Source organism: Pleurodeles waltl, chromosome 1_1 (genome assembly GCF_031143425.1).
Source record: "Pleurodeles waltl isolate 20211129_DDA chromosome 1_1, aPleWal1.hap1.20221129, whole genome shotgun sequence".
NCBI classification, from domain to species: domain Eukaryota; kingdom Metazoa; phylum Chordata; class Amphibia; order Caudata; family Salamandridae; genus Pleurodeles; species Pleurodeles waltl.
In genome coordinates, this window is record NC_090436.1 from 230707243 (window position 1) to 230721013 (window position 13771).

The following is a 13771-nucleotide window of genomic DNA, read 5'->3' on the forward strand; positions in this document are numbered from 1 at the left end:
GTAAAACTACCCCCCCAGCACCCCTCATGCAATTATGCCTCACTTGCTTTATCCGCTGTGTGCAAGTCATACCTGGTTTTGACATCACACCACTGTCAGACTTCTCCAGTCCCCACTGTTCACTGTTGCCGTTTATGTCATCCATTTCAATACCCCCGACTGATAATGGTACACTTCAAAGAGTATTTTGGCCCTCTCTGGAACAAAAGCATGCCTCTGCCACTGTTTGGACCATGTATTTATCTCAAATATAGGTTCTGAATGAATTTTTGGGGGTGAGGCAGCATGCATTTCAAATCTAGGTATTTGCTATTTCCTGCATACCACTGCACAACCCAGTGTTAATGCTCTGAGAAAGCCATAACTTGACGCTTTGTAGCATTAGTGCGTGTGGGCTTCATGTCTAACCAAGAAGACAATCTAAAACTTGCACATGAACTCAAACCTTTACAGAAATGTCCATGTTTTGAACAATTCGGTGTAAACCTAGCACCTTTTTAGGATTTTCCCCTCAAGCAGACTTGACTTTTACGTATTTCTTTTATTTTTGTTGATCTTATGGATCAAGACTGCTAAATGCACTAAAAAGTGGGAGCTTGTCTCTGTTTCTGACCCAAAAAACACCCTGATGAATGTTCTGATGTCAAGAGGGTACGCAGGCTTCACCACACCTCTCCATCTCAATGCACAAGTTTCTGAATATATAGGGCAGGGGCAAAGCAACCACACAGACCTGTTACTCATTTACTGCTCTGCGGCTACCGCAGAATACTTCAGCTGCCAGCAGAACATTTAGTTGAAGACATTTTCCTGTGTGCAGCTAGCAAAGGGCAGGAAGTGGCACATGCCGCTGCCAAATGTTAGCAGCATGCACAAGATATCTCACTGCAGCATGTCACCTCACATTGACAGGCAAGAAACAAATATGCCCTAAAACGCTGTGGATTCTGCGTCCGCTTATCTAGGCAAATATGTTTGTAAACAAATTCAGAAAGATACTGTGTCCCTGTGCAGTGGTAGATTTTAACATGTGCCGTCTTGCTTCTTGAGAAAAAGTTTTATTTTTTTAGTAGTTTTGCATAATGCTGGGTTTACTTTTCAATTACTGTGCTGCAGTTGAGTAAGGGTCTGGATTTGTAAAGGTGGGGAAGTTATAGTCCAGTCTCTGCAAATGTACTAGAGTTAGTGAGAGTATTGGCTACATAAATGCCTCAGAAAAACCATGGGAGTAGCAAAGATCGGTTGCGGGTAGCAGGAAAACATAAAGGTGTGATACCTTCAAGTTAGTTTTCATTGCGTCTCTTGACTTTCACAGGATATTTTGTCCAGAAGAAGGCATATAATTGACTAGACTCTCGAAAAACCATGTAGTCTTGCATAAAGATCTTGTTATAAGGATTTTCGCAGAACATAGAGGGTCAGCATCCTTGGTTGTTGATAGAGAATAGGCATTTCCGAGACATCCACAATGCATCAGTTTGCAAAATTCATGATGATGTGGTGTATGGGACACGGTCTCATTCAATGTACCTTACTTGCTGGTGCTTAACAGCTAGCTTTAACTCAGTGATTCACATAGCAAGAGGCCTATTAAAAAACCTGAATTTTGTAGCATGTTTCGTAATACTTCAATAGTATTACCTCAGTACTACAAAATGCTATTCACAAACCTACAAGGGTAAATCTCCACCTACGCCAGTGGCGGCTGGTGTTCAAGGGCTAAGGGGCTGCGCCCCTAGCCTTTTCTGGCCTCTCTAGGGAAGCATAAATTTAATTACACAATGAAAGTAAAACATTTTCTGCACAACATTTTCGGAGTGAAAGTTGTGCACTTTGAAAAGCCCCACTGCGCCTGCATCAGTATGTGGCTGAAAGCTGCACAGTAGGGCTGACAGGGCTCAAAGCCGAAGCCCTGATTGTAAACAGCCCGTAGTGTTTTTTTTTCAGCCCTGGTTTCTGAAAACTTCATGTCACTCCGATATTATTCTCCACCCTTTACTGTTTACTCAAATGGTGGGGTGTGATCAGAAGGGTCTATGTACCAGAGTTCACATTTTATTAAAGGAATGTGGCATTGCACAAAGAAAATCCCCAGTCTGTGGCAGAGAAATGGAATAAATACAATAAATAACTCCATCCAGGGCTCTCTGGGAGACAGGAGTGTGACCTGAAGACCTCAAGTCATAAATATGCCAAAGACAACCCTGCACACAAGTAAGTTGGAGCTCTATCTTTTTTTACAGACAATAAGAAAAGAATCTGTTCTCTCAGCTCTCCTCTCCTTTCACTGCCTCTGTAGGTGATTTCGTCTCTCAAAGGCAGTAATGGTTCCAGTAATTTATCATGGCTAGTTATTGGTTTATTTCTTCTGCAGACTAATGACGTGATATGTCATATTAAACATGTAATCTGCAGCTCAAATAAACGTGTACCTTTTATCACTGAAACTAGTGGATACTGGATGGGTGAGGCAATGTGTGTTTGTTTGAATGTGTTTGCAGGGCTTGACAGAGTGGCTGAGAAAATGTGGGTGTCTGTGTATAAGAGTTGTGTGAATGGCAGTGGATGACAATGTGGATGAGTAAATGGGTAGGTGACCAAAGGCAGTGGGTGACTAGGTGAATGGAAATACGTGGGTAGTGAGGCTCTCTCACAAGGTGCAATTCCGTCTTGTATTTGTGCCCCATCACTGCTTTCAGTCACCAGCCACCACTGACCTACCTCTCCATATCTTTTCTGTTGGAAGATCCTCACACATGTCAGTTATCTACTTAATAGTAAATGTGGGAGGAACCGGGGTGGCTGGAAAAAGGGGCATACTTACTACTAAATGGGAGGGGGTTAGTGAGGAGTAACAAGGGGTTTGGGAATGATTAGGGATGGGTGTAGGGAGGGGAATGCACTCACCCACAAGAGTAAACCCACTCCTGTTCACAAACTGCGCTTCTAAATGTACAACAGCCAAAATGGACCCAAAACAGTAATAAATTACTCCACCTCAAAGCTGTAGCAAGTCCTGTATCACACATAGCCAACGACTGGTACTGCAACACCATTCAATAGAACTCAATGGAGGTAGGGACTTAAAATAAAATGTTGTAGGAAATAATGTTAAATTAAATGACATTATTTTAAAAAGTTTAAAATATAAATAAATATATAAAAAAATCTAAAAACATTTTTATGATTTAATTATAAAATATTTTAACAGCTTTTTTGAATGTATACATTTATTTCACATTAATGTTTAATAAAATATAATTAAACTACTTTTAATAATTATTAATGCATAATAAAAATGTAATTTAGGTTATGAACAGCCAAAAGTAATGTAGTTACTCAAAAGTGTAAGTATAAATTACATGTATACATTACTCATATGTGTAATTTATCTTTGTTCAGAGACCTGTGTATATTTACATTTTACAACTCTGCTGTGTCAATTATCTATCTATCTATCTATCTATCTATCTATCTATCTATCTATCTATCTATCTATCTATCTATCTATCTATCTATCTATCTATCTATCTATCTATCTATCTGTCTGTCTATCTATCTATCTATCTCTCTCAGCCAACCCGCCCTCCTTTGTGTCCGCTTGCCTGTTAGTTTTTATGTATCTTCTTTCTGGAAATGTTTCTGGAATTACTTTTATCTGAAATTAAAAATAATTACAGCCACAAGAGAAAATAATAAAAACTTGCCTGAGCCAAGCCTGTAATATACAAGTCAAAGTCAATATGTGCATTGTAACTAGCCTTACCTTCTAAGCAGTTCATATTTTCATAATGGAGGAATCATCGCCTTCAAATGAACAGGTTTAATCAAGGACTTAAACAGAGCTGTTCTCAGGCAGAACAACGTTCTGATCTGACGGGAGATCCAAATTGAGGAAGCGTCTTTTTTTATGAATCTGCAATGTTTTGTTCCTCTAGCCTCATTCTTGAATTAGGAAGTAAGATAGCTAATGAAAAGACCTCTTTGCATTTCAGTAGTTTTGAGAACTATGTATTGGTGCCGCAGCAGTTTTTGTAAACTTTGAATATTTTTAAACTCGTAGATTTGGAGGAATACTTGCAAAAGACAGAGACAAAGCAAACCCCTTTAGGTGCAGTTTTCATAATCCATCTTTACTGTTCACGGGGCAGAAATGAATGGCGTCAGAAATAGGAGAAAAGCTTGCATTGTGTAAAATGATGCATCGTTCACTGGTGTGTGACAGCCACATAACTCATAAAGTTAATGGTTAGGGTATCTGCAAGGATTCGGTTTTGTTTTGACCTCATAATCGCTTGCATGTTGTGCACCCTGAATTTTATGACTGCTGATGTTTGTAGCCTATAGACCAGTTTGGGTCTACATGCACTTTTCTTTAAATGAATACACGCATCTTGTGTGTGCACTGGATGCTTGTATCAAGTAAACTGAAGAGGAATCATCGTTCTATGTACATACGGGATTCCCTACCACCCGAGACTATGCACATTCTCTCCAGCATCTTTTGGGTATTTGCCCGGTAGAGCTTTGTCAGTTTTTGGCTGAAACACGGATCCCAGGTCCCAAGTAACTTGTAATATACCTCAGCAGGTGGGTAACGAACAAGGTACAGTTGTCTAACATCTTTTCCCATCTGACTGATATTTGACAGAGCTGCCCTTCAGAAGTTGCGTTCATATCTGCAGATGGCTGGAAAGGTAAGCAAGGCATTAAACCTCAAATTCCTTCCAGCAGGACTAACTGGAACCTCTCTGGGTAGGTTGAACCACGATGTCTAGCATATGAAAGATTGGTGCTGCTCAGACTAAGGTTGATGCTGATCAGTGAACCTCTCCTAGATTATATGAATGCATGTATTTAGTCGTTCTGTAGTGGGACAGATATTATATATGTATTTGTACAGCAGACCCAGGATAGGGATGGCCAAACCCAGTAAGTGTGTCTGAGCCTGGATAGATTGTGTCAAAATGCATTGGCACAAGGTGAAAGACAAGATACTGGTTGCTTGGAGCTTAGTGCTGAAAGTCACGCACCTCACATGTTTGGAAGGCCTGAAAGTTCTCAGCAGTGTTCCCAGATTGCCAACCTTGAAAGTGATGCATGTCAATAATTTCACTTGTCCGGCTGGGCAACTGGAGGGAGGAACTGTCCCTTGTCCTCTCAATGCAGATGGAAAGAAGTCTTCTCGGATGATGCCCTTGCAAAGGGAAGGCTGGTTAAAATAGGTGCATTCATATGGAGGCAGGAGGGCACTTTGGCACCTCTAGATCAGTGATGGAACCTAACTGTAGGAAGCTGGATCTTTATATAGTGGACCAAGATGAGGTACACTGTGCAAAGAGTCCAAGCACTCACTAGAGGTATCACAGAAGCCCAATGCTCTCTTTTTGAGTAGTGTAGTTGAGCAGTTAGGCATAGCAGAGGGTAGTGCTAAGAATGTAAAACACTCACTCATGCAATAAGTGAGACACACACTCAATAAAGAAATCCAACACTAATTTATAAAAATAACACATACTTTTATATAAATTTAGATACCAAGATCATCGGAATCAGGTGAGTACTTTTCAAGTTATGAATTTTTATAATTTTCAAAAGTACACAGTGCATTAATCAGAAAGCTGCAATGCAATCCTACTGAAGAAAAAAAAAAGCAATCCAGTTAGACTACAACAACTTACAAGATCAATCTCCTGAACGTAAGGGGGTTTTGCGGCAAGGTCCAAGGCTACACCAACAGGCCACCTTGGGGAGCTCTGGTGTGTCCAGGTACAGAGGTGTGTTTTGGCGTTGGGTGTCCCATTCAAGTGTATGGGGATTGGTCCAGTTACAAAGCTGCTGCAGGTAAGTACTGGAAGGACAGTCCAGGGGAAACCACAGGGGGGCTTGACCTTTGAGGTCCTCAGGAATGTGGGAACATCATCAGTCCACTTCTCATCAGGCTGTAGGGCGTGGGTGTCTTCTGTCATGAGTCCAGCACTGGAGTTCCTCGAGCTTGCAGGGGGCTGGCAGAAACACTCTGCAGGCGTGGACCGGTGGTCCAGTCTGACCCAGGCAACAAGTGGTCTCAGGTCTCACGAAGTGGGGAGATGTGGCGACACCCATGGTTCTCTTCTTCTCTGTCCGAGGCAGACGGGTGCAGAGGTTTCCTAGGGCATCGGGTTTTGCCTCCTGGTCACTTGCGGTCTGCAGACACCATTGTGAACCTTTAGGTAGGAAAGCACAGGGTGGGCTTCTCTTCTGGAGTTGCCTAGGGATCATGCTGACACCATTGGCCCACTTCAGCATGGGCTAGGTGGCTCAGGTGCAGTGATGTTGTCTGGCGTGTGGTTTTTGGTAGTACCGGTCCTCTCAGTTCTGGCTTGGGTGCCTGCGGATGCAAAGGACCAGCTCCTTCACACGAAGAGAGTTCTTCTAGGTGGGCTTTACAGGGAATGAAGGGTAGTAGCCAATGGGCTACTTACCCTTGAGGTCACTACACCTCCTAAATTACCATTTCCTGTGGGGAGTGGGCATCACTCTGTCCAGGGTCCCTAAAGCCCACCAGGCTCAAGATGGCAGAAGTTCCTAAGTTGTGTCCACTTCCAACTGGCCACCCTACGGGTGTTCCCAATCGGGAAATGTCACACGCCTCCTGCAGAGCTAATTTTCCCACCTGTCCAGGTGCCAGATGGGCACTGTGACAGGGGGTTGGCATCTTTCTCTGAGGAAGGCCACTTCTGCATTTGAAAGGTGGTGAGCTTCTTTGAAGCTCCTGCCTCGGAATGCATGTCATCATGTGGGGAGAGGTGGGTAACACCCCAGCCCGGACAAGCGTTTGTTTCTGGCCTCTTCAGAACAGAGGTTCCCCCCCAGGAGGTCAGATTCTAGTCTGTTGGTGGCAGGATGGCCAGAACCAGTCAGTAAGCTCACCAACAGAAGAGGTTTTTCAGGGGGCACCTCTAAGGTGCCCTCTGGGTGCATGCGTTAATAAATCCATCACTGGAATCAGTGAGGGTTTATTAATACAAGAAGTTTGATACCAAACATCCCTAGGTTCAGAGACGCGATCATGTAGCTGGGGAACTCAGAGTGACCAGTGTTCAGCACATGTATTTAACATAGCTTCCCTGTGCACTTACTGTGAGTAAGAATCTACACAGACATAGTAGGGGCATATTTGCTCATACATATATGCCCTCACTTGTAATATAATGCACTCTGCCTTAGGGCTGACGGCCTGCTGTAGGGGTGTCTTACAGATATTACTAGCAGTGTTTTAGGGGACATGGCACACATGTGTGTGCCATGTCGTGTTTATAATTTTGGGAGCACATTCTCATGCAGCCTGCAATGGCAGTCTGCATAAGGTTGATGTTGGGTCCCTCAGAGTGGTACACGTTGTCCTGCAGCTCTGAAGGGCCTTCTTCTGTTCTCATGCCCTAGGTACAAGGGGTACCAATTACTAGGGACTTACAGAGATGCTGAAGGGCCTAGTCACTTGGGGATCAAGTGGCCAGGTGTATTGTTGCAGGGAAGTAACACCCTTGCACTAGGGACCTGTTTAGGAACCCAGTGCAGCTCAGTCAAAATTGCACCTAAAAACTAGGCAAAAAGTGTGGAGGGCGGTACTGCAGCCAGAACACAGCTCCCTACACTAACTTAATGGCTACGGTAAAGGTCACCAGGGGGCCCCCTGTAGTACTTCCGTAGTGGTCATCTTTTTCAAGGTTAGCCAGTGAAGGGAAAGGTAGATGAGGGCTTGGTTTCTCGGCCTTTCCTCTGTTTTGCTGTGAAGGCTGAAGAAAAGGATCTGCTCTCTTACTTCCATTTAACACTGACAAAAATGTCAACTCTGTCTGGGAGTGATCCTACATGAGTGGTTTTCTCATGTATGATTAATCTCAAAAGATATATTGTAGGTTTGGATTGGCATCAGAAGCCACTTAAAACGTTACATCTCCACTCAAGTACTAAAGTGATTGTGCTCTCTCCTTTATATATGTTAATATTGGCCTATCCCCAATTTGCATGTTCAACTTACTTATAAGTCCCTAGTAATGTCTCGGAAACCAACGCATCGCATCGACTATGAGACACATCTTCAACGAGGATACACGCAATGCTCTACAAACCAGGATTTAAGGTTCTTTGTCCAGCAGGCTTAACTGGGTCCCTGTAGCTGACCCACGCTCCATCGCAGTTGGCGTGAGCTTATGACTTTGTTCCATGCAGCATGACCACATATCCATAGTTGGCACTTTACCCTTTTGGAGCTATTTTATGTGGTACATTTCACTGCTTTACTGTCTGAAGTGTTGCGCAAATACTTTACACAATGTCCTTTAAGTTAAGCCTCACTGTCCTGTGCCAAGCTACCAGGAGGTTGAGCACAGGATAATTTGGGATTTGCTTGTGCCTTACCTTGACAAGGATTGTGGTTGCTACTTGATCAGGCATCACGCCCCAGTCAACCAACAAGCCAATGTCTTACAGGGATGAGGAGACTGTATGGAAGTGCACCAGCCTTGAATACTTAACACCAGTGAGCTGCAGTGCTTAATTTGTGCTTGTTGTTTCCGGTGCGGACTACCAGTACTTATTGTTGAGGGCCGGCACTTATTCTTCTGCCTCAATAATTTACTGCAAGCAAAAGACACATATGGGAAAGACGGAGGAAGAGAAAAGCGAAAAAGCGTCACAATGAGAAAAAGCAGAAAGCTGTAAGCTGAAGGGGCAGGGAGTGGCTTTAAATGGATTGAAGAAGCCGGAGATGGCTTCAGGATTATGCTGCCCCAGTATTCCGTGTTCACATGTTTAATTGCAGAAGTCGCATGCTTCAGAGGAGGGCTTTGGGCCCCGGCAAGTTTTTATTTATTAAGCACTGGTGAGTTGTATTTCTTCTATGTCTCCGATGTAAGCATAATAGCGTGAGACTTAGTTGTGAGTACTTGAAATCTGGCTATGTTATGGACCAGATGCCACATCTTTCCACATGGATGTATCTGATGGAGGAGGCCAGATGCTGTGAAGAGTGCTTGCTTTTGCTGGTCCCCCATGTATGAGATCAGTTTGTCTTGATCATGTGTCCAGAACCAAACACAATGCCTCACTTGCTTGGAGTCCAGTTGGATAATGGAGCATGGACATGGTGGATGAATCTGATGAGCCTGAACAGGAACTGCTCAAATCCACTCCTAAGTTCATACACTCAAGTTGACTGATAGCCATTAAAGACAATCTTTCAAAGTCTATTTTCTTGCATGAATTAGACTTTATAAAGCTGGATTGTCTCATGATAGTACTGATCGACGTTATTGAATATAGACCCCATGTGAGGACAGAGATTGCTCTGGACATCAGTAGTTTCTGGCATGCCTGGTTTTGACAGGGCAAGGTGTATGATCAAGAGCAGCTGGGACTATAGCAAAGTGCTATCCTGAACCGCATTTTCTAATTTTGATGGAGGAGACTTAGATCACAAGTCCTCTGATAGATACCCTACTTGTTTTTGGATGATGCTACAAGAGAGTTCTCGACTCTCTTGGGTGACAACGGTGCTCCTAAAGCATTGCTTGTTTTATGATTATCATGAGTGACTATTGCCCCGGTGACCAGGCTATGATTAAAGATTGGCTGTCTTTTATATGTGGTTCTAGAGCACAACATCTTTTATCTGCACCTCCTTACGAAGACTGCCAATAGGCTCTCCCGTTGTAAATATGTATAGCCGGTAAAGACAAGGGCCTCTGAAACCATCCTTGCATGCATATAGGTCCTAAAAATATCCTCTCTAAGGATGTAGGATCCCTCATAGGCTTTAGTTGTAGACAGGGCTGCTGTCTTCCCTGCCTGCCTCATGTACTGCTCTCTGCCAACAACCTCCCCCACTCTGAATGACCATTGTAAAACCAAGAATATAAGTCTGTTTTGAAATCATTTAAAATTGAATTGATGAGGGCCCTTTGTGATCAAGCTCACTAAACTAGTTCAGTTTGTGGCGTCAGATAGCCAAAACACCTGGATAAAGAACAGTTGCAAATAACATATCCAAAATTGAAAACCAGTCCTGCCGCTACTCAGCATCCTTTTACTCGTATTGGCCAAAAAGACTGGGAAAAAAGTTAACTTTGGTAAATGTTTGTCATCAAAATATATCACTCCTGCAGGAAATGCAGTTTTGAATGATTGTTTTCCTCTGTAACTTTGGAGACAGCTTTAAATTGCAGAGCTCAGTGGGTCAGCACCGGTCCTAAATATGGGCCTGCCATATTTGGCTTATTCAGAAGCTATGCAAAAGGTAGACTCAAATGCACTGCTGTGAGAAGCTATGTTCTACAGAGATCACTGAGACCAAAGGCCTGCTATCACTGCCTAGTTCAATGAAAGTGATGAGTCTGACTGAGCTGTGGGATGTGGAGAGAATGAAGACAACCTTCTGGTGAACTGCTGGGAAAGGTTGTGTTACCCTCTGGCTCTCTGCCTTGTGGTAGCTTTCTTCATGCGTTTTCCTGAGTGTAGTCAATTAAAATTTATGCGGGCCTAGGAGAATCTTTATTTGATACTGTCACATACTTTTCAAACTACCATGTGGTGATCCTGTGTGATAGGGCCTGGGAGCCTGTACAAATAGCTGAAGGGCCATTCACATAGTGGAAGGAACTCTAGTCACCATGAGACATACGGGGCATCCCTAAAAATGGGGCATTAGGTGAGTTAATGCATGCAGATGCATGCAGAATTTATTTAGGATAATAAAAAAGGGATATTAGGAAATAGGAGAAAGTTGAGAAATTAGATTGTTTGGTTAAGGTTGACATTCAAATGTTGAGAGGATGATGGAAAAAATGTGTTTACTGATAGAAATTAAAAGCTGCTCTTGGTTGAACAAGGACAATGAGAACTAGTACTGAGAGACAAGAGGAGTGATAACATGACAAGTACAGATGAGTAATACCGGGCCAGTTCTGTGTCAGTGATTGGACAACTTTGAGGACTTCTTATGTAATGCATAGTAAGCAGTTGTAGGGTGAAATTCTATAATAGAAGCAAAGTTATGGTCTACAGAACTTTTCTGAAATACAAATGGGCAACAGTTGAGATGTACTCATTCAGATCTGAGCAGCCTAGTTGCTAGGGGGATCAAAAAGAATCTTGAGAGGAGACAATCATAAACACGATATTGGAAACACCGTGTTCATAGCAAAACCCTATTCGAAATAGATACCAGAGTCTCTAAAATGACACAGAAGAAGGACATGCATTGGTGTGAGCCAGACATGCATGCGCATTGGTGAAAGACAGAAGTAATCCAATAGCCAAGAAATAGTGAAAGTTTGAGTCTGATTGTAATTAGGAATGGGCATAATGCACATAGGGCCAGATGTAGCAAGGCATTAGCGCCTCGCAAACGGCGAAAAACGCCGTTTGCGAGGCGCTAATGCCTGTGCGCGATGCAGAAACACATTTTGCGAGTCGGAACCGACTCGCAAAATGTGTTTCCGACTTGCAAATAGGAAGGGGTGTTCCCTTCCTATTTGCAACTCGCACCGCGATGTAAGTTGATTTGTGACCGCAAAAGCGGTCACAAATCAACTCGCAGTTACCATCCACTTGAAGTGGATGGTAACTCATTCGCAAACGGGAAGGGGTCCCCAGGGGACCCCTTCCCCTTTGTGAATGATCACAAAAATAATTTTTCAGAGCAGGCAGTGGTCCAATGGACCACTACCTGCCCTGAAAAATACCGAAACAAAAGGTTTCGGTTTATTTTTCAAAGTGCAGCTCGTTTTCCTTTAAGGAAAACGGGTTGCACTTTGAAAAAAAAAACCTGCTTTATTGAAAAGCAGTCGCAAACATGGAGGTCTGCTGAGGACAGCAGGCCTCCATGTTTGCGAGTGCCCATAGTCGGTATGGGGCCGCAATTTGCGACCCACCTCATTAATATTAATGAGGTGGGTCATTGCGACCCCATACCGACTCGCAGAAGGTGTCTGAGACACCTTTCTGCATGTGGTTTTGCGAGTTGCAATTTGCGAGTCTCTATGACTCGCAAATTGCAACTCGCAAAACCATACTTACCTACATCTGGCCCATAATTCGGTGCAACATCTTCACACAGAATTACCAAATAATTCCAAGAGATTACTCTTGAATTATGCTAGAAGAGTAATTCTACATTTAGTGCTATTTCATAGAGCAAACATGCTCCCCTCACATCCAAAGTGGATGTGAGGATGTATTTTATACTAAAAAATAGAGCTAAATGCAACAGAATATAAATAGCGAGCACGAGCAGCTGCTCACACTTGGTGAATTAGCTATTTAGTAAGATTTTCCCCAATTTACTACCAGCCTTAACTGCCATTTACTAACTATTTACTACTGGCATGTACTGCTACTTATATCCATGTCCAAAATGGACATGAGGATGCATGCATTTTGTGATAAGAAACAGTGCTAAATGCAGCAGGACATGAATAGCAAGTGTGAGTGGCTGATCGTGGGTGCTAAATGTGCATTTGTAGTAGGATTTTCCCCCCAAATTACTCGTAACTATACACAAAGGAATAATCGCATAATTATTGCTAATCCTGCGTCAAAAAGTAACAAGGAATTCCCGGAATTACTCTCTTTACTCCAGCGCCATCTAAGTTCTGCAGGCCTAATATTTTTCCATACCCAATTATTAGTGTTACTGATCCAGTGTCCTGACAAATGAGATGCCTGCATGAGAGTGTTATTTTTTTGTTTAAACTACCCAGAGACTCTCATATTGATGCAGCTAATTTCGCTCCAGTATACATTTTTGTACATACATGGGATACTTCCATTACACAACCACCTCGGTTTGCTTTTTTTAATTTTTATATAGTGGTAGTAGTAGATAATTAGTGTAGCAATTCAAATAAAATCAAAAGAAATGCATATGCAATATATACAAGTGGTTAGAAACAATACCACAGTGTAAATAGGTTTAGAAACAGTAAAGAAACATTTGGTAGCTCACAGATTCTCAATACACAGCTATTATCATCATTATGATACATACATTTGTTAAAATAGTATATCCCCATAATACACCAAAGCAAGGTAAATGAAAAATCCATGTGAGCATATAGATTCACAATAATTTATTAGCAAACTGCAGACAACAGTAAGCCAATCAAAAATAAATTACAGTATAGCCAATAAGTTTACCTGATTTACCATTAAAACAAAGCAATACTGCATCTCGTATACGTTTACATCCTGTTTTTTGGAAATGTGGTCGTAGAAAAGTACTTAAATTTAATAACTTTGAGCAAAGGCAAACGGTATGTGTTTTGTGTTCTCTGTCCTAGTGTTTCCTCTGCATTAACGCATAAACAGCAAATTCGATTTTTCAAGTTTATGGAATGCACCTTCAAGCTGCAAGTTTGAGACATACAATAATCTCAGTTTTAAAAAGTCACAGTTTACTCTCACTTCCAAATTACTATTTAGATATGACTGTCTTTTGTTGCTGTACATAGTACGAATTTTGATACCCAAGAGGCAAATTTAAAGTCTTCTGCATTAAATGCTCCTTGAAGTTTTATGTTCATCAGCATTCATAAAATATTGGGGGTCATTACAACCCTGGCGGACGGTGTTAAAGGTGCGGTAATACCGCAAACAGGCCGGCGGACAAAAAAAGGGAATTATGACCGTGGCGGAAACCGCCAACATAGACAGCCACTTTAACACTCCGCCCGCCACGGCGGTACAGACAAGCAGCGCGGCGGTCACCGCCAACAGACAGGCGGAAGAC

At 42.5% G+C, this 13771-nt stretch overlaps 1 protein-coding gene across 4 annotated transcripts in view; it reads right to left on the reverse strand.

Annotated features, from left to right (window-relative positions):
- Positions 1–13771, reverse strand: part of FYB1 (FYN binding protein 1) — a 602843-nt gene that overhangs the window by 367692 nt on the left and 221380 nt on the right. The window contains exon 1 of one of the 4 annotated variants that reach the window (XM_069221341.1): positions 3767–3882. The exons of the other annotated variants lie outside the window; for them this stretch is intronic. The gene's annotated coding sequence lies outside the window, so the exon portion shown is untranslated. Of the gene's footprint in view, positions 1–3766; positions 3883–13771 lie in introns of those variants that run through there. 4 annotated transcript variants of the gene reach the window in all.